Source organism: Schistocerca gregaria, chromosome 3 (assembly GCF_023897955.1).
Source record: "Schistocerca gregaria isolate iqSchGreg1 chromosome 3, iqSchGreg1.2, whole genome shotgun sequence".
NCBI lineage: Eukaryota > Metazoa > Arthropoda > Insecta > Orthoptera > Acrididae > Schistocerca > Schistocerca gregaria.
In genome coordinates, this window is record NC_064922.1 from 34,168,289 (window position 1) to 34,190,714 (window position 22,426).

Genomic DNA, 22,426 nt, shown 5'->3' on the forward strand with positions numbered 1-22,426 from the left:
ATAAAAGTGAAGTACGTGACGAGAGTGACGTTTGGAAAACATTATCCAGCATGGAGAGATTCTGTATGGGACCAACCAACCCAAACGAGTACTGTGTGATCTGCTACCGAGCAGGTACCCAGCTAGGCTGCACGGCTAGCTCAATCGGTAGAGCATGAGACTCTTAATCACAGGGTCGTGGGTTCGAGCCCTACGCTGGGCGGAACGGAATTTTTCTCCGCTGCAGATGTAAATTACCGATTTTCTGATTAACGTGATGTAATGGAAATAGCAACTTTAAAATTTGCCTACGTCTCAATCAGTCGCAAGAAAACTGTATTTGAAGGTGAAGGTGATTTTGTAGACACGTGTGAAAGTCATGTTCTGAAGTGCAGGTGGTTTTGTTTGGAGAGAACATCGGCTACGTGTCAGATGTGTAGCCAAGCAGTAATGGGTCACCATAGCTGCAATTATTAGTCAAGAATATGAAGTTTTGTCAGCTGAAGTCTGATGATTCAGACGACCGTACGGACGAAGTACGCAAAAGTTCCGCTAGACCGCGCCTCTTTAGCTCAGTGGTAGAGCACTGGTCTAGTAAACCAGGAGTCGTGAGTTCCATCCTCACAGGAGGAAGACGAATTTTGGAAATCAGTTGCACGTCATGGCCGTATAGCAAACAGTATCTGTGATGACGAACAATTAGCGAGTGGCGTTTTATTAAGAATTACTCTCAGATGTGATTAAGGCGAATGGCGCTGATAAAGCATTTGCCAAAGCGGTACGGCGTAAGTTGGGACGATGCAGTCTGAATTACATATTATACATGTATTTCTCACAAATCTCTGAGCCTCTCGCGGTCGTCGTCGTCGTCGTCGTCGTCGTCGTCGTCGCCACCGCCGTCGCTTCTGCAGAAGTAGCAAATGGCCATCGTAGTAAATGCGGCGAGGGACACCCTGCCATCGATTCCGAATGCGCGAAGTGTGTGGTCTTTTTTTCCTGTCTATGTTTGGTCGGTCTCGTAAGAGGTTGAATGTAACGAATGGGTGGGAAAGAGTAAGGGGCAGATGCAGTGTGGAACGAAAACACAATTCCTCAGGGGGTGTGAGCGTTTCGAGATGAGTCGTATATCAGTTATACTTGGTCGTCAGTGACCGTGTGGCCTAATGGATAAGGCGTCGGACTTCGGATCCGAAGATTGCAGGTTCGAATCCTGTCACCGTCGTGTCTTTCCAGTTCTGAAAAACAAACATATTGTTTTAATGTAGCCATTGTGCAGTACGAAACCGCCTGAATGTTGCTGTTGACCATTTTGTGCTTGGAGATGGACTTGAGCTTGGAACACACACAACAAGACCGGTGTTAACTAGCGAAATGGTCGGCAGAGTGCCCTCACCGCGAGGTTTGACTGGCACTTGCACATCCAAAACAACGTCGGAAAGTAACTCGTTCGGCTTTTGAGTCACTTCAAGTATGTGTGTTAATTTTGACGCCGCTAGCTCTGCAGATTGTCATGCAATTCCTTTACCTCTCAGAAATGATTATGAAATGAAAGTGAAGTACGTGACGAGTGTGACGTTAGGAAAACATTAGGCAGCATGGAGAGATTCTGTATGGGACCAACCAACCCAAACGAGTACTGTGTGATCTCCTACCCAGCAGGTACCCAGCGAGGCAGCACGGCTAGCTCAGTCGGTAGAGCATGACACTCTTAATCACAGGGCCGTGGGTTTAAGACCTACGCTGGGCGGAACGGAATTTTTCTCCGCTGCAGATGTAAATTACCGATTTTCTGATTAACGTGATGTAATGGAAATTGCAACTTTAAAATTTGCCTACGTCTCAATCAGTCGCAAGAAAACTGTATTTGAAGGTGAAGGTGATTTTGTAGACACGTGTGAAAGTCATGTTCTGAAGTGCAGGTGGTTTTGTTTGGAGAGAACATCGGCTACGTGTCAGATGTGTAGCCAAGCAGTAATGGGTCGCCATAGCTGCAAATATTAGTCAAGAATATGAAGTGTTGTCAGCTGAAGTCTGATGATTCAGACGAACGTACGGACGAAGTACGCAAAAGTTCCGCTAGGCCACACCTCTTTAGCTCAGTGGTAGAGCACTGGTCTAGTAAACCAGGAGTCGTGAGTTCCATCCTCACAGGAGGAAGACGAATTTTGGAAATCAGTTGCGCGTCATGGCCGTATAGCAAACAGTATCTGTGATGACGAACAATTAGCGAGGGGCGTTTTATTAAGAATTACTCTCAGATGTGATTAAGGCGAATGGCGCTGATAAAGCATTTGCCAAAGCGGTACGGCATAAGGTGGGACGAGGCAGTCTGAATTACATTTTATAGACGTATTTCTCACAAATCTCTGAGCCTCTCGCGGTCGTCGTCGTCGTCGTCGTCGCCATCGCCGCCGCTTCTGCTGAAGTAGCAAATGGCCATCGTAGCAAATGCGGCGAGGGACACCCTGACATCGATTCCGAATGCGCAAAGTGTGTGGTCTTGTTTTCCTGTCTATGTTGGTCGGTCTCGTAAGAGGTTGAATGTAACGAATGGGTGGGAAAGAGGAAGGGGCAGCGGCTGTGTGGAACAAAAACACAATTCCTCAGGGGGTGTGAGCGTTTCGAGATGAGTCGTATATAAGTTATACTTGGTCGTCAGTGACCGTGTGGCCTAATGGATAAGCGTCGGACTTCGGATCCGAAGATTGCAGGTTCTAATCCTGTCACGGTCGTGTTTTTCCAGTTCTGAAAAACAAACATACCGTTTTAATGTAGCAATTGTGCAGTACGAAACCGTCTGAATGTTGCTGTTGACCATTTTGTGCTTGGAGATGGTCTTGAGCTTGAAACACACACAACAAGACCGGTGTTAACTAGCGAAATGGTCGGCAGAGTGCCCTCACCGCGAGGTTTGACTGGAACTTGCACATCTAAAACAACGTCGGAAAGTAACTCGTTCGGCTTTTGAGTCACGTCAAGTATGTGTGTTAATTTTGACGCCGCTAGCTCTGCAGATTGTCATGCAATTCCTTTACCTCTCAGAAATGATTATGAAATGAAAGTGAAGTACGTGACGAGTGTGACGTTAGGAAAACATTAGGCAGCATGGAGAGATTCTGTATGGGACCAACCAACCCAAACGAGTACTGTGTGATCTGCTACCCAGCAGATAGCCAGCGAGGCAGCACGGCTAGCTCAGTCGGTAGAGCGTGACACTCTTAATCACAGGGTCGTGGGTTCGAGCCCTACGCTGGGCGGAACGGAATTTTTCTCCGCTGCAGATGTAAATTACCGATTTTCTGATTAACGTGATGGAATGGAAATAGCAACTTTAAAATTTGCCTACGTCTCAATCAGTCGCAAGGAAACTGTATTTGAAGGTGAAGGTGATTTTGTAGACATGTGTGAAAGTCATGTTCTGAAGTGCAGGTGGTTTTGTTTGGAGAGAACATCGGCTACGTGTCAGATGTGTAGCCAAGCAGTAATGGGTCGCCATAGCTGCAAATATTAGTCAAAAATACGAAGTGTTGTGAGCTGAAGTCTGATGATTCAGACGACCGTACTGTCGAAGTACGCAAAAGTTCCGCTAGGCCGCGCCTCTTTAGCTCAGTGGTAGAGCACTGGTCTAGTAAACCAGGAGTCGTGAGTTTCATCCTCAGAGGAGGAAGACGAATTTTGGAAATCAGTTGCGCGTCATGGCCGTATAGCAAACGGTATCTGTGATGACGAACAATTAGCGAGAGGCGTTTTATTAAGAATTACTTTCAGATGTGATTAAGGCGAATGGCGCTGATAAAGCATTTGTCAAAGCGGTACGGCATAAGGTGGTACGAGTCAGTCTGAATTACATTTTATAGATGTATTTCTCACAAATCTCTTAGCCAGTCGTCGCTTCTGCAGAAGTAGCAAATGGCCATCGTAGCAAATGCGGCGAGGGACACCCCGCCAACGATTCCGATTGCGCAAAGTGTGTGGTCTTGTTTTCCTGTCTATGTTTGGTCGGTCTCGTAAGAGGTTTGAATGTAACGAATGGGTGGGAAAGAGTAAGGGGCAGCGGCTGTGTGTAACGAAAACACAGTTCCTCAGGGGGTGTGAGCGTTTCGAGATGAGTCGTATATAAGTTATACTAGGTCGTCAGTGACCGTGTGGCCTAATGGATAAAAAAAAAAAAAAAATGTATAAGGCGTCGGGCTTCGGATCCGAAGATTGCAGGTTCGAATCCTGTCACGGTCGTGTTTTTCCAGTTCTGAAAAACAAACATACCGTTTTAATGTAGCAATTGTGCAGTACGAAACCGTCTGAATGTTGCTGTTGACCATTTTGTGCTTGGAGATGGTCTTGAGCTTGAAACACACACAACAAGACCGGTGTTAACTAGCGAAATGGTCGGCAGAGTGCCCTCACCGCGAGGTTTGACTGGCACTTGCACATCTAAAACAACGTCGGAAAGTAACTCGTTGGGCTTTTGAGTCACGCCAAGTATGTGTGTTAATTTTGACGACGCTAGCTCTGCAGATTGTCATGCAATTCCATTACATCTCAGAAATGATTATGAAATGAAAGTGAAGTAAGTGGCGAGTGTGACGTTAGGAAAACATTAGGCAGCATGGAGAGATTCTGTATGGGACCAACCAACCCTAGCGAGTACTGTGTGATCTGCTACCCAGCAGGTACCCAACGAGGCAGCACGGCTAGCTCAGTTGGTAGAGCATGAGAGTCTTAATCACATTTCGTGGGTTCGAGCCCTACGCTGGGCGGAACGGAATTTTTCTCCGCTGCAGATATAAATTACCGATTTTCTGATTAACGTGATGTAATGGAAATAGCAACTTTAAAATTTGCCTACGTCTCAATCAGGCGCAAGAAAACTGTATTTGAAGGTGAAGATGATTTTGTAGACATGTGTGAAAGTCATGTTCTGAAGTGCAGGTGGTTTTGTTTGGAGAGAACATCGGCTACGTGTCAGAAGTGTAGCCAAGCAGTAATGGGTCGCCATAGCTGCAAATATTAGTCAAAAATATGAAGTGTTCTCAGCTGAAGTCTGATGATTCAGACGACCGTACTGTCGAAGTACGCAAACGTTCCGCTAGGCCGCACCTCTTTAGCTCAGTGGTAGAGCGCTGGTCTAGTAAACCAGGAGTCGTGAGTTCCATCCTCACTGGAGGAAGACGAATTTTGGAAATCAGTTTCGCGTCATGGCCGTATAGCAAACTGTATCTGTGATGACGAACAGTTAGCGAGAGGCGTTTTATTAAGAATTACTCTCAGATGTGATTAAGGCGAATGGCGGCAGATAAAGCATTTGCCAAAGCGGTACGGCATAAGGTGGGACGAGGCAGTCTGAATTACATTTTATAGACGTATTTCTCACAAATCTCTGAGCCTCTCGCGGTCGTCGTCGTCGTCGTCGTCGTCGTCGTCGCCATCGCCGCCGCTTCTGCTGAAGTAGCAAATGGCCATCGTAGCAAATGCGGCGAGGGACACCCTGCCATCGATTCCGAATGCGCAAAGTGTGTGGTCTTGTTTTCCTGTCTATGTTGGTCGGTCTCGTAAGAGGTTGAATGTAACGAATGGGTGGGAAAGAGTAAGGGGCAGCGGCTATGTGGAACGAAAACACAATTCCTCAGGGGGTGTGAGCGTTTCGAGATGAGTCGTATATAAGTTATACTTCGTCGTCAGTGACCGTGTGGCCTAATGGATAAGGCGTCGGACTTCGGATCCAAAGATTGCAGGTTCTAATCCTGTCACGGTCGTGTTTTTCCAGTTCTGAAAAACAAACATACCGTTTTAATGTAGCAATTGTGCAGTACGAAACCGTCTGAATGTTGCTGTTGACCATTTTGTGCTTGGAGATGGTCTTGAGCTTGAAAAACACACAACAAGACCGGTGTTAACTAGCGAAATGGTCGGCAGAGTGCCCTCACCGCGAGGTTTGACTGGCACTTGCACATCTAAAACAACGTCGGAAAGTAACTCGTTCGGCTTTTGAGTCACGTCAAGTATGTGTGTTAATTTTGACGCCGCTAGCTCTGTAGATTTTCATGCAATTCCTTTACCTCTCAGAAATGATTATGAAATGAAAGTGAAGTACGTGACGAGTGTGACGTTAGGAAAACATTAGGCAGCATGGAGAGATTCTGCATGGGACCAACCAACCCCAACGAGTACTGTGTGATGTCCTACCCAGCAGGTACCCAGCGAGGCAGCACGGCTAGCTCAGTCGGTAGAGCATGAGACTCTTAATCGCAGGGTCGTGGGTTCGAGACCTACGCTGGGCGGAACGGAATTTTTCTCCGCTGCAGATGTAAATTACCGATTTTCTGATTAACGTGATGTAATGGAAATAGCAACTTTAAAATTTGCCTACGTCTCAATCAGTCGCAAGAAAACTGTATTTGAAGGTGAAGGTGATTTTGTAGACATGTGTGAAAGTCATGTTCTGAAGTGCAGGTGGTTTTGTTTGGAGAGAACATCGGCTACGTGTCAGATGTGTAGCCAAGCAGTAATGGGTCGCCATAGCTGCAAATATTAGTCAAAAATGTGAAGTGTTGTCAGCTGAAGTCTGATGATTCAGACGACCGTACGGACGAAGTACGCAAAAGTTCCGCTAGGCCGCGCATCTTTAGCTAAGTGGTAGAGCACTGGTCTAGTAAACCAGGAGTCGTGAGTTCCATCCTCACAGGAGGAAGACGAATTTTGGAAATCAGTTGCGCGTCATGGCCGTATAGCAAACAGTATCTGTGATGATAAACAATTAGCGAGAGGCGTTTTATTAAGAATTACTCTCAGATGTGATTAAGGCGGATGGCGCTGATAAAGCATTTGCCAAAGCGGTACGGCATAAGGTGGGACGAGGCAGTCTGAATTACATTTTATAGATGTATTTCTCACAAATCTCTGAGCCTCTCGCGGTCTTTGTCGTCGTCGTCGTCGTCGTCGTCGCCGCCGCCGCCGCTTCTGCAGAAGTAGCAAATGGCCATCGTAGCAAATGCGGCGAGGGACACCCTGCCATCGATTCCGATTGCGCAAAGTGTGTGGTCTTGTTTTCCTGTCTATGTTTGGTCGGTCTCGTAGGGGTTGAATGTAACGAATGGGTAGGAAAGAGTAAGGGGCAGCGGCTGTGTGGAACGAAAAAACAATTCCTCAGGGGGTGTGAGCGTTTCGAGATGAGTCGTATATAAGTTATACTTGGTCGTCACTGACCGTGTGGCCTAATGGATAAGGCGTCGGACTTCGGATCCGAAGATTGCAGGTTCGAATCCTGTCACGGTAGTGTTTTTCCAGTTCTGAAAAACAAACATAACGTTTTAATGTAGCAATTGTGCAGTACGAAACCGTCTGAATGTTGCTGTTGACCATTTTGTGCTTGGAGATGGTCTTGAGCTTGAATCACACACAACAAGACCGGTGTTAACTAGCGAAATGGTCGGCAGAGTGCCCTCACCGCGAGGTTTGACTGGCACTTGCACATCTAAAACAACGTCGGAAAGTAACTCGTTCGGCTTTTGAGTCACGTCAAGTATGTGTGTTAATTTTGACGCCGCTAGCTCTGCAGATTGTCATGCAATTCCTTTACCTCTCAGAAATGATTATGAAATAAAAGTGAAGTACGTGACGAGTGTGACGTTAGGAAAACATTAGGCAGCATGGAGAGATTCTGTATGGGACCAACCAACCCAAACGAGTACTGTGTGATCAGCTACCCAGCTAGAGCATTAGACTCTTAATCACGGGGTCGTGAGTTCGAGACCTACGCTGGGCGGAACGGAATTTTTCTCCGCTGCAGATGTAATTTACCGATTTTCTGATTAACGTGATGTAATGGAAATAGCAACTTTAAAATTTGCCTACGTCTCAATCAGTCGCAAGAAAACTGTATTTGAAGGTGAAGGTGATTTTGTAGACATGTGTGAAAGTCATGTTCTGAAGTGCAGGTGGTTTTGTTTGGAGAGAACATCGGCTTCGTGTCAGATGTGTAGCCAAGCAGTAATGGGTCGCCATAGCTGCAAATATTAGTCAAAAATGTGAAGTGTTGTCAGCTGAAGTCTGATGATTCAGACGACCGTACGGACGAAGTACGCAAAAGTTCCGCTAGGCCGCGCGTCTTTAGCTAAGTGGTAGAGCACTGATCTAGTAAACCAGGAGTCGTGAGTTCCATCCTCACAGGAGGAAGACGAATTTTGGAAATCAGTTGCGCGTCATGGCCGTATAGCAAACAGTATCTGTGATGACGAACAATTAGCGAGAGGCGTTTTATTAAGAATTACTCTCAGATGTGATTAAGGCTGATGGCGCTGATAAAGCATTTGCCAAAGCGGTACGGCATAAGGTGGGACGAGGCAGTCTGAATTACATTTTATAGATGTATTTCTCACAAATCTCTGAGCCTCTCGCGGTCGTCGTCGTCGTCGTCGTCGTCGTCGTCGTCGTCGTCGTCGCCGTCGACGCCGCCGCCGCTTCTGCAGAAGTAGCAAATGGCCATCGTAGCAAATGCGGCGAGGGACACCCTGCCATCGATTCCGATTGCGCGAAGTGTGTGGTCTTGTTTTCCTGTGTATGTTTGGTCGGTCTCGTAAGAGGTTGAATGTAACGAATGGGTGGGAAAGAGTAAGGGGCAGATGCTGTGTGGAACGAAAACACAATTCCTCAGGGGGTGTGAGCGTTTCGAGATGAGTCGTATATCAGTTATACTTGGTCGTCAGTGACCGTGTGGCCTAATGGATAAGGCGTCGGACTTCGGATCGGAAGATTGCAGGTTCGAATCCTGTCACCGTCGTGTCTTTCCAGTTCTGAAAAACAAACATACAGTTTTAATGTAGCCATTGTGCAGTACGAAACCGTCTGAATGTTGCTGTTGACCATTTTGTGCTTGGAGATGGACTTGAGCTTGGAACACACACAACAAGACCGGTGTTAACTAGCGAAATGGTCGGCAGAGTGCCCTCACCGCGAGGTTTGACTGGCACTTGCACATCTAAAACAACGTCGGAAAGTAACTCGTTCGGCTTTTGAGTCACGTCGAGTATGTGTGTTAATTTTGACGCCGCTAGCTCTGCAGATTGTCATGCAATTCCTTTACCTCTCAGAAATGATTATGAAATAAAAATGAAGTACGTGACGAGTGTGATGTTAGGAAAACATTAGGCAGCATGGAGAGATTCTGTATGGGACCAACCAACCCAAACGAGTACTGTGTGATCTCCTACCCAGCATGTACATAACGAGGCAGCACGGCTAGCTCAGTCGGTAGAGCATGAGACTCTTAATCACAGGGTCGTGGGTTCGAGCCCTACGCTGGGCGGAACGGAATTTTTCTCCACTGCAGATGTAAATTACCGATTTTCTGATTAACGTGATGTAATGGAAATAGCAAGCGGTACGGCATAAGGTGGGACGAGGCAGTCTGAATTACATTTTATAGATGTATTTCTCACAAATCTCAGAGCCTCTCGCGGTCGCCGTCGCCGTCGCCGCCGCCGCTTCTGCAGAAGTAGCAAATGGCCATCGTAGCAAATGCGACGAGGGACACCCTGCCATCGATTCCGAATGCGCAATGTGTGTGGTCTTGTTTTCCTGTCTATGTTTGGTCGGTCTCGTAAGAGGTTGAATGTAACGAATGGGTGGGAAAGAGTATGGGGCAGCGGCTGTGTGGAACGAAAACACAATTACTCAGGGGGTGTGAACGTTTCGAGATGAGTCGTATACAAGTTAGACTTGGTCGTTAGTGACTGTTTGGCCTAATGGATAAGGCGTCGGACTTCGGATCCGAAGATTGCAGGTTCGAATCCTGTCACGGTCGTGTTTTTCCAGTTCTGAAAAACAAACATACCGTTTTAATGTAGCAATTGTGCAGTACGAAACCGTCTGAATGTTGCTGTTGACCATTTTGTTTTTGGAGATGGACTTGAGCTTGAAACACACACAACAAGACCGGTGTTAACTAGCGAAATGGTCGGCAGAGTGCCCTCACCGCGAGGTTTGACTGGCACTTGCACATCTAAAACAACGTCGGAAAGTAACTCGTTCGGCTTTTGAGTCACGTCAAGTATCTGTGTTAATTTTGACGCCGCTAGCTCTGCAGATTGTCATGCAATTCCTTTACCTCTCAGAAATGGTTATGAAATAAAAGTGAAGTACGTGACGAGTGTGACGTTAGGAAAACATTAGGCAGCATGGAGAGATTCTGTATGGGACCAACCAACCCAAACGAGTACTGTGTGATCTGCTACCCAGCAGTTACCCAACGAGGCAGCACGGCTAGCTCAGTCGGTAGAGCATGAGACTCTTAATCACTGGGTCGTGGGTTCGAGCCCTACACTGAGCGGAACGGAATTTTTCTCCTCTGCAGATGTAAATTACCGATTTTCTGATTAAGTGATGTAATGGAAATAGCAACTTTAAAATTTGCCTACGTCTCAATCAGTCGCAAGAAAACTGTATTTGAAGGTGAAGGTGATTTTGTAGACATGTGTGAAAGTCATGTTCTGAAGTGCAGGTGGTTTTGTTTGGAGAGAACATCGGCTACGTGTCAGATGTGTAGCCAAGCAGTAATGGGTCGCCATAGCTGCAAATATTAGTCGAAAATATGAAGTGTTGTCAGCTGAAGTCTGATGATTCAGACGACCGTACTGACGAAGTACGCAAAAGTTCCGCTATTCCGCGGCTCTTTAGATCAGTGGTAGAGCACTGATCTAGTAAACCAGGAGTCGTGAGTTCCATCCTCACAGGAGGAAGACGAATTTTGGAAATCAGTTGCGCGTCATGGCCGTATAGCAAACAGTATCTGTGATGACGAACAATTAGCGAGAGGCGTTTTATTAAGAATTACTCTCAGATGTGATTAAGGCGAATGGCGCTGATAAAGCATTTGCCAAAGCGGTACGGCATAAGGTGGGACGAGGCAGTCTGAATTACATTTTATAGATGTATTTCTCACAAATCTCTGAGCCTCTCGAGGTCGTCGTCGTCGTCGTCGTCGTCGTCGTCGTCGTCGTCGTCGTCGCCGTCGTCGTCGTCGCCGCCGCCGCTTCTGCAGAAGTAGCAAATGCGGCGAGGGACACCCTGCCATCGATTCCGATTGCGCAAAGTGTGTGGTCTTGTTTTCCTGTCTATGTTTGGTCGGTCTCGTAAGAGGTTGAATGTAACGAATGGGTGGGAAAGAGTAAGGGGCAGCGGCTGTGTGGAACGAAAACACAATTCCTCAGGGGGTGTGAGCGTTTCGAGATGAGTCTTATATCAGTTATACTTGGTCGACAGTGACCGTGTGGCCTAATGGACACAGTCAGCCAGCGGCTGCGCTGGAGGTCGGACGTGCCGTGCTGTGTGCTGTGCTGCGTTAGCTCCGCGTGGTAAGTCTCTGCTCTTGCTGCAACGCGTCGCTGTCTATAGTATTTGTGTAGACATGAAAAAGAATTAAGAGATGTCGCAACCGCAACGAAAAGATACTTTGAAATTCACGTTTGATCGCAACTTTGTCCGACCGAGGTCATTTGATGTTGAACAGTGGTTAGAGGATGATGTTAAAATAGGACTTGATGATATTATCGGCATACATTTCTCGATTATGAACAGTGTGGTTTTCGTGAAACTTGCCAGTCCAGAATTGTGTGAAAGGATAGTTCGATCTTGTGGTGGCATTCTGAAATTTAAACATGCTGACGGAAATGTTGGGGAGGTTACCGTTGCCCATGCTGGTCTAGGTATTCGGACCGTGCGAGTCTTTGAACTTCCCTTTGAAATTACAAGTGACCAGATAAATGCTGTTATTGCTCCATACGGGAAAGTTTTGAGTAATATTGCCGAACGGTGGTCTGCTGCACACAAATTCCCTGTTTTGAATGGTGTGCGCCAATTAAAAGTCGAATTGCAGAAGCACATTCCGTCGTTTATAAACGTCTGCGGATATAGAGCTGTTGTGATGTATGATGACCAACCGAAAACGTGTGCTGTCTGCAATTTACCAGGCCACGTTCGTGCAGAATGTGTTCAAAGGCGAGTGGCGCAACTGCCTGCCGGCGATGCCGTCAGACCCCCTGCTATGTCAACGCTGCCCGTGACATATGTCGCCGTAGCGCGCGGTTTTGCAAGTGCCACTGCGCCCCCCGAAGTTACTACGAATACCGACCCACAAGCGACCGACCAACCGACCGACTCAGGTGTAGCATCTGTAGACACTCAACCCTCCTGCGAAGACATATCTGCTCCTGCCCTTGTCGCCGTGGAATCGCCCAATGAGGCAATGGATACGGACGCGACCTCAGTCGCTTCGGGTAGTGCTCCTCTGCATCCTGGAGCTTCTTTAGGAGGTATCAAAAGCGTATCAGGTGCACAGAAAACGGACTCGCAACCAGCCGTTTCTAGTGCTGCTCCTCCGAATCCTGCAGCTGCCTTAGGCACTGACCACAGCCCGTCAAGTGCAATGAAATCAGACCTGGCGTCAGTCACTTCGAGTAGTGCTACTTTGCAACCTGAGGCTTCTTCAGGTACCGTCCAAAGTCCACCACGAGACGCATCTCCCAAGAAATCTAAAAAACGGAGGATCGCGCGTCAAGGTGCAGAGCAGACTGCACCACAACTGCGTGAACAGGCGAAGCAAATAGGGGGCAAAATACGTCAATCTGCATCTGAGAACTTGCAGTGCAATCAGCAGTCATCTAACGAAGACCCTGTGTCCTTGGATAGTACCTCCGGTTCTGCCAGTTTGCCCTCCGATGACGTAGCAATTACCCGAACCGAAGATAAAAATCACCAGCAAACACCTGAATATAGTGCACCACTTAATGACGAACCGATGACAGGGCTGTCGAATCCGTGGGCAGACGATGTCGACGACACTACAAAGGAGGACGAAATTATGGACACCACAGGAACCGTTACAGTCACCACGATGGCCACACCACGCGATGACGTCGTCTTGAATGTCATCGCCGCGACGGATACTGTCCCAGACACGGAGAAGCCGACTGATCCCTTCCCAAGTCATGAATATTTCTAGTCTGAACGGTTTTACTGACTTGTGTCCACATGTCTCTCGGGTCAGATTTCTTAATGTTTTTTCGAAATGATATGTTGCCAGAGTTTTTCCTAATTACACTCCCGTCTTGGCTAACGTAGTTCCGTTGCAGGCCTATAAGATCGCTACGCTGAACATCAATAAAATTTGTAGCCCATTTAATTTACAAAATTTAAAAGATTTCCTGTATGCAGCTGATGTGGACATTTTGTTTTTACAAGAAGTAACAAACATCGAACTTGACTTCATACAGGGGTATAATGCTATAGTCAATCCTGGAATTGGATGTGATTTGGGTACCGCATTTCTTTTCAAAGAGGGCGTCGTCATTACAGACGTAACAAAACTGCCTAACGGCAGAGGCATTGCCGGCACGCTTTATAACACCAGGATTATTAATGTCTATGCCCCATCTGGTTCTACCAATCGGTGCCAACGAGCACAGTTTTTTAAGGAGGGAATTGTTCCTTTGTTTGGTGTACACTGCACCCATACCATCCTTGGAGGCGACTTTAACAGTGTCATACATGCCAAAGACCAAACTCCGAACTACAACAAATCGCCGGACCTGGAACGTATCGTCACCGACCTCCGTTTAACTGATTCGTGGGAGCAAAAGCACGGCGCGGCACCCGGCTTTACCCACCTCACTAATCATTCAGCGAGCCGGTTGGATCGAATATATGTCTCGCCCAATCTGAAACACCGCATCCTGCAGTCTGAAGTTTGGCCAACCGTTTTTTCGGACCACGCTGCATATATCTGCACATTAAATTTGGAACGACAAGGAACCTGTCGATATAAAGGGCCATGGAAACTTAATGTTTCACACTTAAAAGATCCTGCCTGTCGAGAAGCCTTTCTCACCACTTGGAGAGCCTGCGAGACCAAACTCAGCTCTTACCACTCGACCTTGGATTGGTGGCTCAAATGCGCCAAACCTCAGATCCGGAGATGTTTCATCAACTACTCCCGGGAGAAGAGCTTTTGGCGGAAAAGAACGAATGAATTTTACTTTCATTGTCTCCGAGAACTCTACCTGCAAGGTGCTACAGCTATTGGGAACCATGGGAGAATTAAAAAATTCCAGGCAAAAATACTGACATTAAGGCGAGAACAGCTTGAAGGATACCAAATAAGATCAAGAGCAGAGACTGTGGCGCAAAAAGAAGCCACTTCGATATATCATGTGATTCGTGAAACTAAACGAGGATTCCGCAAAATACTGACGGAGCTTAAAACTGATAATGGAACCACCTTGACAATGCACAACGACATAAAAGCAGAAATACTAACCCATTTCGACAACTTGTTTTCACATAAAGAGGTAGACGAAAAAGCACAGGACGATTTACTGACCCACCTGCAAGGACGCGTTGGTAACGCGTACGCGGAAGCTCTAATAGCGGAGGCGACCGAAGACGATGTACACTATGCTGTCTATCAAAGTGCAAAAAATAAATCCCCTGGAGCTGACGGCATACCAGCAGAATTTTATCAAGTCTTCTGGGAACATATAAAACATAGAATTACATGCATCTGTAATGAACTTCTGAACCTCAATAAGGAGATACCGAAAGATTTTCGTGAAGGTATGATAGTGTTAATCGCAAAAAAATCGGCTGGCAAGAAAATTGGAAATTTGAGACCAATCACTCTGCTGAACAGTGACTATAAAATTTTTTCGCGGCTCTTAGCCCACAGACTTAAAAATGTAATGGCCAGCGTCACCGGCCCATATCAGTCTAGCGTGGGCAAAGATAGGAAAATTCAGCAGACGCTGTCCGACTACCGCGACATAATTTCAATAGCAGAAGTATGTCGACTAAAATGTGCCATCGTGTCGTTAGATTTCGATAAAGCCTTCGACAGGATCAGCCACTCCTACCTCCTGAAAACGATGGGCGCAATGGGTTTTCCGCCGAGATTCGTCGACCTCATACGACGTTTGGTAACGAATAACTCCTCCAGAATCATCATAAATGGACAGCCTAGCCGGCCAGTCGAGATCGCATGTTCCGTCAGGCAAGGTTGTCCGTTGTCCATGGCACTTTTTGCCATGGCCATCGAACCTTTGCTCGCTACCTTGACTCAGCGGTTACAAGGATTGCAAATACGAGGAAACAAAATAATATGTAAAGCTTATGCGGACGATGTTGGGTTTCTCGTTATGAATGTAGCGGAAGTCGAGACGGCAATGCACATAATAGAAAAATACGAACGAGCGTCAGCCGCGAGGTTAAACAAAACCAAGTCCGGCATATTCAATATCGGATGTGGCATTGGCATGCGCACACACGGTCAGTTACGTGAGCTAACAGCCTTGAAGTGTCTCGGCACTGATTTCCGAAAAAATATACGTCAAACTATTGCGGCCAACTATAGACAAGTACTAACTACCATAGGAGCTAGTGTACGGACACATAGTATTCGACAATTAAATGAAATTCAGAGAGTGTCTTTAGCGAACGTCTCTATTACTTCCAAAGTCAATTATGTCGCCCAGGTACTGCCAATACCCGCCGGCATCGCCAAACAAATTATGTCAGCAATAGGCTATTTTGTGAGCCGTGGCCACATATTTAAAATCCAGTATGACACTCTGACGCTCGCCACTAATAATGGCGGCTTAAACTTAACGAATGTTACTAAAAAGTCGCAGGCTCTGTACATCTCCAATACATTTCAACAATGGAGACAATCCGGCAGCTGTATCGCCGCGCACTTGCTATCTGAAATAGCTCCAGATGACCTCTCTCCACCCATTAATGTGCAGCACATACCGAGCGGACTTTACCATTTACGATGGTTTTTAATAGAATATAGCTACCTACGTTCAAGAATTCCGGAAAAAGACATGACAAACGTAAAAGAAATATATGGCAAATTGATGGGAGAAAAGAAGAACAACAAAATAGAACAAAACTATCCATGTTCTAACTGGAAAGTGATATGGGCAAATATTCATAACCGTAACTTAGCTACTCATCTGAAAGCAACATGGTACTTTGTTGTAAATAGGAAAGTTGCAACAAACTCGAAACTTCATTCGATCCACTTAGCGGATTCGCCTTTGTGTGCAACGTGTAGTTTAATTGATAACGAAGAACATCGTTTCGTGTGCGACAAGGTTAAAGATATCTGGCTGAATGTCCGACGAAAGCTGGCACTCATCCTTCGAACGTCACCTAACGCTATAACGCCTGCGGACTTTTTGACACCGGATGATGTACCCTTTCCTAACACGAAACGCAACGCAGTCAATTGGCTGAAAGCGGCAACGGTCCATTACCTCTTCACGAAGGAAGAGAAAAGCCAAGAGGATTTTTGGATCTCTCTGCTAACTGAGCATCACATGTTACTGAAGACTAGTAAATATAAAGAAACATACGCAAATTTTTTAATCAAGACCTTGATGTAAAAGAATTAACAAGAAATATCTGCGGACACAGAAGACAAACGTAAGAGAGTGTTCACCACTACTAACTTACTTAACAATCGTGAAAAAAAAAAAAAAAAAAAAAAAAAAAAAAAAATTATTTTAGTTTTTACCGGAATTGCCGTTCTTTGAGTTCAACGTTTATTAATTTATTTCTCAAGAAGCCATTATAAATAGTTGCTTCTCACCGAATATGGTTTGTTTTTTAAGCATTTTCAGAGAGAAGAGGCAGTTTCGAAATGCCCTCTGACGTTTCTTTGTCAAGGAAGACTATTTGCTTTAGGTGTGACAACAAAACACAGCGATGAAGAAGGAAACAAACTGAACATAACTTCTGTTTCTACCTACTGAAGACTTCATTCTTTTTTCACATTATCAATAAGCCCAAAGAAGGGGTACATTAGTTTCTCCACGATAAAGGTATTAACTTCGTCTCATCAGTTTATGGTAATGTACATGGCGTGAGAAGCCGACGCCGATGAAGGCGAATTATGGAGAGCGCAAGGATGGGCTAAAAGGGGTGATGGGAGGCAAAAAAAAAAATAAAAAAAAATAAAAAAAAAAAAAATGGGTAAGGCGTCGGACTTCGGATCTGAAGATTGCAGGTTCGAATCCTGTCACGGTCGTGTTTTTCCAGTTCTGAAAAACAAACCTACCGTTTTAATGTAGCAATTGTGCAGTACGAAACCGTCTGAATGTTGCTGTTGAACATTTTGTGCTTGGAGATGGTCTTGAGCTTCAAACACACACAACAAGACCGGTGTTAACTAGCGAAATGGTCGGCAGAGTGCCCTCACCGCGATGTTTGACTGGCACTTGCACATCTAAAACAACGTCGGAAAGTAACTCGTTCGGCTTTTGAGTCACGTCAAGTATGTGTGTTAATTTTGACGCCGCTAGCTCTGCAGATTGTCATGCAATTCCTCTACCTCTCAGAAATGATTATGAAATAAAAGTGAAGTACGTGACGAGTGTGACGTTAGGAAAACATTAGGCAGCATGGAGAGATTCTGTATGGGACCAACCAACCCAAACGAGGACTGTGTGATCTGCTACCCAGCAGGTACCCAACGATGCAGCACGGCTAGCTCAGTCGGTAGGGCATGAGACTCTTAATCACAGAGTCGTGGGTTCGAGCCCTACGCTGGGCGGAACGAAATTTTTCTACGCTGCAGATGTAAATTACCGATTTTCTGATTAACGTGATGTAATGGAAATAGCAACTTTAAAATTTGCCTACGTCTCAATCAGTCGCAAGAAAACTGTATTTGAAGGTGAAGGTGATTTAGTAGACATGTGTGAAAGTCATGTTCTGAAGTGCAGGTGGTTTTGTTTGGAGAGAACATCGGCTACGTGTCAGTTGTGTAGCCAAGCAGTAATGGGTCGCCATAGCTGCAAATATTAGTCGAAAATATGAAGTGTTGTCAGCTGAAGTCGGATGATTCAGACGACCGTACGGACGAAGTACGCAAAAGTTCCGCTAGGCCGCGCCTCTTTAGCTCAGTGGTAGAGCACTGGTCTAGTAAACCAGGAGTCGTGAGTTCCTTCCTCACTGGAGGAAGACGAATTTTGGAAATCAGTTGCGCGTCATGGCCGTATAGCAAACAGTATCTGTGATGACGAACAATTAGCGAGAGGCGTTTTATTAAGAATTACTCTCAGATGTGATTAAGGCGAATGGCGCAGATAAAGCATTTGCCAAAGCGGTACGGCATAAGGTGGGACGAGGCAGTCTGAATTACATTTTATAGATGTATTTCTCACAAATCTCTGAGCCTCTCGAGGTCGTCGTCGTCGCCGCCGCTTCTGCAGAAGTATCAAATGGCCATCGTAGCAAATGCGGCGAGGGACACCCTGCCATCGATTCCGAATGCGCAAAGTGTGTGGTCTTGTTTTCCTGTCTATGTTTGGTCGGTCTCGTAAGAGGTTGAATGTAACGAATCGGTGGGAAAGAGTAAGGGGCACAGGCTGTGTGGAACGAAGACACAATTCCTCAGGGGGTGTGAGCGTTTCGAGATGAGTCGTATATCAGTTATACTTGGTCGTCAGTGACTGTGTGGCCTAATGGATAAGGCGTCGGACTTCGGATCCGAAGATTGCAGGTTCGAATCCTGTCACGGTCGTGTTTTTCCAGTTCTGAAAAACAAACATACCGTTTTAATGTAGCAATTGTGCAGTACGAAACCGTCTGAATGTTGCTGTTGACCATTTTGTGCTTGGAGATGGTCTTGAGCTTGAATCACACACAACAAGACCGGTGTTAACTAGCGAAATGGTCGACAGAGTGCCCTCACCGCGAGGTTTGACTGGCACTTGCACATCTAAAACAACGTCGGAAAGTAACTCGTTCGGCTTTTGAGTCACGTCAAGTATGTGTGTTAATTTTGACGCCGCTAGCTCTGCAGATTGTCATGCAATTCCTTTACCTCTCAGAAATGATTATGAAATAAAAGTGAAGTACGTGACGAGTGTGACGTTAGGAAAACATTAGGCAGCATGGAGAGATTCTGTATGGGACCAACCAACCCAAACGAGTACTGTGTGATCTGCTACCCAGCAGGTATCCAACGAGGCAGCACGGCTAGCTCAGTCGGTAGAGCATGAGACTCTTAATCACAGGGTCGTGGGTTCGAGCCCTACGCTGGGCGGAACGGAGTTTTTCTCCGCTGCAGATGTAAATTACCGATTTTCTGATTAACGTGATGTAATGGAAATAGCAACTTTAAAATTTGCCTACGTCTCAATCAGTCGCAAGAAAACTGTATTTGAAGGTGAAGGTGATTTTGTAGACATGTGTGAAAGTCATGTTCTGAAGTGCAGGTGGTTTTGTTTGGAGAGAACATCGGCTACATGTCAGATGTGTAGCCAAGCAGAAATGGGTCGCCATAGCTGCAAATATTAGTCGAAAATATGAAGTGTTGTCAGCTGAAGTCTGATGATTCAGACGACCGTACGGACGAAGTACGCAAAAGTTCCGCTAGGCCGCGCCTCTTTTGCTCAGTGGCAGAGCACTGGTCTAGTAAACCAGGAGTCGTGAGTTCCATCCTCACAGGAGGAAGACGAATTTTGGAAATCAGTTGCGCGTCATGGCCGTATAGCAAACAGCATCTGTGATGACGAACAATTAGCGAGAGGCGTTTTATTAAGAATTACTCTCAGATGTGATTAAGGCGAATGGCGCAGATAAAGCATTTGCCAAAGCGGTACGGCATAAGGTGGGACGAGGCAGTCTGAATTACATTTTATAGATGTATTTCTCACAAATCTCTGAGCCTCTCGCGGTCGTCGTCGTCGTCGTCACCGCCGTCGCCGCCGCCGCCGCTTCTGCAGAAGTAGCAAATGGCCATCGTAGCAAATGCGACGAGGGACACCCTGCCATCGATTCCGAATGCGCAATGTGTGTGGTCTTGTTTTCCTGTCTATGTTTGGTCGGTCTCGTAAGAGGTTGAATGTAACGAATGGGTGGGAAAGAGTAAGGGGCAGTGGCTGTGTGGAACGAAAACACAATTCCTCAGGGGGTGTGAGCGTTTCGAGATGAGTCGTACATAAGTTATACTTGGTCGTCAGTGACCGTGTGGCCTAATGGATAAGGCGTCGGACTTCGGATCCGAAGATTGCAGGTTCGAATCCTGTCACGGTCGTGTTTTTCCAGTTCTGAAAAACAAACATACCGTTTTAATGTAGCAATTGTGCAGTACGAAACCGTCTGAATGTTGCTGTTGACCATTTTGTGCTTGGAGATGGTCTTGAGCTTGAATCACACACAACAAGACCGGTGTTAACTAGCGAAATGGTCGGCAGAGTGCCCTCACCGCGAGGTTTGACTGGCACTTGCACATCTAAAACAACGTCGGAAAGTAACTCGTTCGGCTTTTGAGTCACGTCAAGTATGTGTGTTAATTTTGAAGTCGCTAGCTCTGCAGATTGTCATGCAATTCCTTTACCTCTCAGAAATGATTATGAAATAAAAGTGAAGTACGTGACGAGTGTGACGTTAGGAAAACATTAGGCAGCATGGAGAGATTCTGTATGGGACCAACCAACCCAAACGAGTACTGTGTGATCTGCTACCGAGCAGGTACCCAGCGAGGCAGCACGGCTAGCTCAGTCGGTAGAGCATGAGACTCTTAATCACAGGGTCGTGTGTTCGAGCCCTACGCTGGGCGGAACGGAATTTTTCTCCGCTGCAGATGTAAATTACCGATTTTCTGATTAACGTGATGTAATGGAAATAGCAATTTTAAATTTGCCTACATCTCAATCAGTCGCAAGATAACTGTATTTGAAGGTGAAGGTGATTTTGTAGACATGTGTGAAAGTCATGTTCTGAAGTGCAGGTGGTTTTGTTTGGAGAGAACATCGGCTACGTGTCAGATGTGTAGCCAAGCAGTAATGGGTCGCCATAGCTGCAAATATTAGTCGAAAATATGAAGTGTTGTCAGCTGAAGTCGGATGATTCAGACGACCGTACGGACGAAGAACGCAAAAGTTCCGCTAGGCCGCGCCTCTTTAGCTCAGTGGTAGAGCACTGGTCTAGTAAACCAGGAGTCGTGAGTTCCATCCTCACAGGAGGAAGACGAATTTTGGAAATCAGTTGCGCGTCATGGCCACCACCCACGCCACACCATCATCATCGTCATCACCATCACCATCACCATCGCCCTCGCCATCGCCAGTGCCAACCATTGCCACTGCATCTTCTGTGGCGCCAGCTCCAGCCACAGCGCCAGCACCAGCACCACCACCAGTGCCTGCACCGCCGGTGGGACCTGCCATCTCCCGCCATCTCCCGGTCGTCGCCATCCCCCACACCTCTTCCCGTCCCTCTCCCGCTGTGAAACGTCCCAGCGGCACCCCAGCCTCTTCTGCTCCCAAGAAGTCGCAGACTCTCCCCCCTCCAACCCCCCAGGATGCCATGGACACCACCTCACCTTCCCTATCTACTCCCTCCTCTACCTCCCCCTCCTACAGGTACCTCCTTTCTCACCCTGATCCCTCTCTCCTGGAGGCCCGCAATCTTACCTTTCTCCTCCGCCAGCACTTCCCCGAAGCCCCGATCTCCCTTCTCACCCCCCGTCGGGATTCCGTCCTGATCACATCCCCCAGCCCCACCCTCCACTCCGACATCCTCTCCCGCATTCCCCTCACCCGGTTTGGTCCCCATGCCTCCCTTGCCCCTGCTCCCCCCCCCCTCCTCATCCCGACAACCCCAGCCTCCCCGTCGCCCACCGACCCTCACTGCCATGATCACTCGGCTTAGCCCGATGATCACGGAGGAGGAGGTGTTGGCGGAGCTGAAGGCCCATCCCTATCTAGAGGTTCGAGCTGTCCGCCGGATTCACAATCCAGCCGGCCCCACCCGCCTCATGCGGGTGTTCTCCGAGCATGCTCCCTCCATAGACCTCCTCCTCAAGGAGGGTGCCCTCCTTTTCAACCGCCGTTATAAGGTCGACCCCTCCCGCTCCCTTCCACAGTCCATCCGCTGCCAGAGGTGCTTGCGCTATAATGCACATCCTACATCTGAGTGCCGCGAGGCCCCCGTCTGCCCGCACTGCAATAGAAGCACACTTCCTCCGGCAGTGCCCCAACCTTCAGTCCCCCCCCTCCTGTAACACCTGCAACCTCCAACACCCAACCTACTCCCAAAAGTGCAAGGCCCGACCCCCTCCCTCCGCTCCTGAACTCACTGTCCCTGTCCGCCCCTTGGATGCCCCCACCCCTCCCGGCAATTCCCTCCGTCCCCCCCCCACAGCTGAGGACATCATCCGCTTTGTAACCGTTGTCCTTCAGAACATCCAACCCTTTCAGCTCCCCCACACCCTCCAGCAGATATCCCTTACCGCCCATTCCGTCTTCCAGCTCAACACTTACGCCACCTACTCCCATAACCAGGCCCATTTTACCTTCTCCCGTCTCGACACCCTCGTCTAAATTCCCACTATGGCGCGACAGCAACGTATCCTGTTTAACAACATCCGTTCCCTTCCTGTCAACAA

At 47.1% G+C, this 22,426-nt stretch overlaps 17 non-coding genes across 17 annotated transcripts; all 17 read left to right on the forward strand.

The window, feature by feature from the left end:
- Positions 1–129: 129 nt before the first annotated feature.
- Trnak-cuu (transfer RNA lysine (anticodon CUU)) lies at positions 130–202 on the forward strand. The gene has a single exon. It is a non-coding gene; the product is annotated as a tRNA-Lys (tRNA).
- A 338-nt stretch (positions 203–540) lies between these two features.
- On the forward strand, positions 541–612 carry Trnat-agu (transfer RNA threonine (anticodon AGU)). The gene has a single exon. It is a non-coding gene; the product is annotated as a tRNA-Thr (tRNA).
- A 516-nt stretch (positions 613–1,128) lies between these two features.
- Positions 1,129–1,201, forward strand: Trnar-ucg (transfer RNA arginine (anticodon UCG)). Its single transcript has one exon. It is a non-coding gene; the product is annotated as a tRNA-Arg (tRNA).
- Positions 1,202–2,064: 863 nt separating this feature from the next.
- Positions 2,065–2,136, forward strand: Trnat-agu (transfer RNA threonine (anticodon AGU)). The gene has a single exon. It is a non-coding gene; the product is annotated as a tRNA-Thr (tRNA).
- A 1,027-nt stretch (positions 2,137–3,163) lies between these two features.
- On the forward strand, positions 3,164–3,236 carry Trnak-cuu (transfer RNA lysine (anticodon CUU)). Its single transcript has one exon. It is a non-coding gene; the product is annotated as a tRNA-Lys (tRNA).
- A 2,423-nt stretch (positions 3,237–5,659) lies between these two features.
- On the forward strand, positions 5,660–5,732 carry Trnar-ucg (transfer RNA arginine (anticodon UCG)). Its single transcript has one exon. It is a non-coding gene; the product is annotated as a tRNA-Arg (tRNA).
- Positions 5,733–6,184: 452 nt separating this feature from the next.
- Positions 6,185–6,257, forward strand: Trnak-cuu (transfer RNA lysine (anticodon CUU)). Its single transcript has one exon. It is a non-coding gene; the product is annotated as a tRNA-Lys (tRNA).
- A 922-nt stretch (positions 6,258–7,179) lies between these two features.
- Trnar-ucg (transfer RNA arginine (anticodon UCG)) lies at positions 7,180–7,252 on the forward strand. The gene has a single exon. It is a non-coding gene; the product is annotated as a tRNA-Arg (tRNA).
- A 1,430-nt stretch (positions 7,253–8,682) lies between these two features.
- Trnar-ucg (transfer RNA arginine (anticodon UCG)) lies at positions 8,683–8,755 on the forward strand. Its single transcript has one exon. It is a non-coding gene; the product is annotated as a tRNA-Arg (tRNA).
- A 452-nt stretch (positions 8,756–9,207) lies between these two features.
- On the forward strand, positions 9,208–9,280 carry Trnak-cuu (transfer RNA lysine (anticodon CUU)). Its single transcript has one exon. It is a non-coding gene; the product is annotated as a tRNA-Lys (tRNA).
- A 425-nt stretch (positions 9,281–9,705) lies between these two features.
- On the forward strand, positions 9,706–9,778 carry Trnar-ucg (transfer RNA arginine (anticodon UCG)). The gene has a single exon. It is a non-coding gene; the product is annotated as a tRNA-Arg (tRNA).
- Positions 9,779–17,508: 7,730 nt separating this feature from the next.
- Trnak-cuu (transfer RNA lysine (anticodon CUU)) lies at positions 17,509–17,581 on the forward strand. The gene has a single exon. It is a non-coding gene; the product is annotated as a tRNA-Lys (tRNA).
- Positions 17,582–18,480: 899 nt separating this feature from the next.
- Positions 18,481–18,553, forward strand: Trnar-ucg (transfer RNA arginine (anticodon UCG)). Its single transcript has one exon. It is a non-coding gene; the product is annotated as a tRNA-Arg (tRNA).
- Positions 18,554–19,005: 452 nt separating this feature from the next.
- On the forward strand, positions 19,006–19,078 carry Trnak-cuu (transfer RNA lysine (anticodon CUU)). The gene has a single exon. It is a non-coding gene; the product is annotated as a tRNA-Lys (tRNA).
- Positions 19,079–19,998: 920 nt separating this feature from the next.
- On the forward strand, positions 19,999–20,071 carry Trnar-ucg (transfer RNA arginine (anticodon UCG)). Its single transcript has one exon. It is a non-coding gene; the product is annotated as a tRNA-Arg (tRNA).
- A 452-nt stretch (positions 20,072–20,523) lies between these two features.
- On the forward strand, positions 20,524–20,596 carry Trnak-cuu (transfer RNA lysine (anticodon CUU)). The gene has a single exon. It is a non-coding gene; the product is annotated as a tRNA-Lys (tRNA).
- Positions 20,597–20,933: 337 nt separating this feature from the next.
- On the forward strand, positions 20,934–21,005 carry Trnat-agu (transfer RNA threonine (anticodon AGU)). The gene has a single exon. It is a non-coding gene; the product is annotated as a tRNA-Thr (tRNA).
- The last annotated feature ends 1,421 nt before the right edge of the window (positions 21,006–22,426 follow it).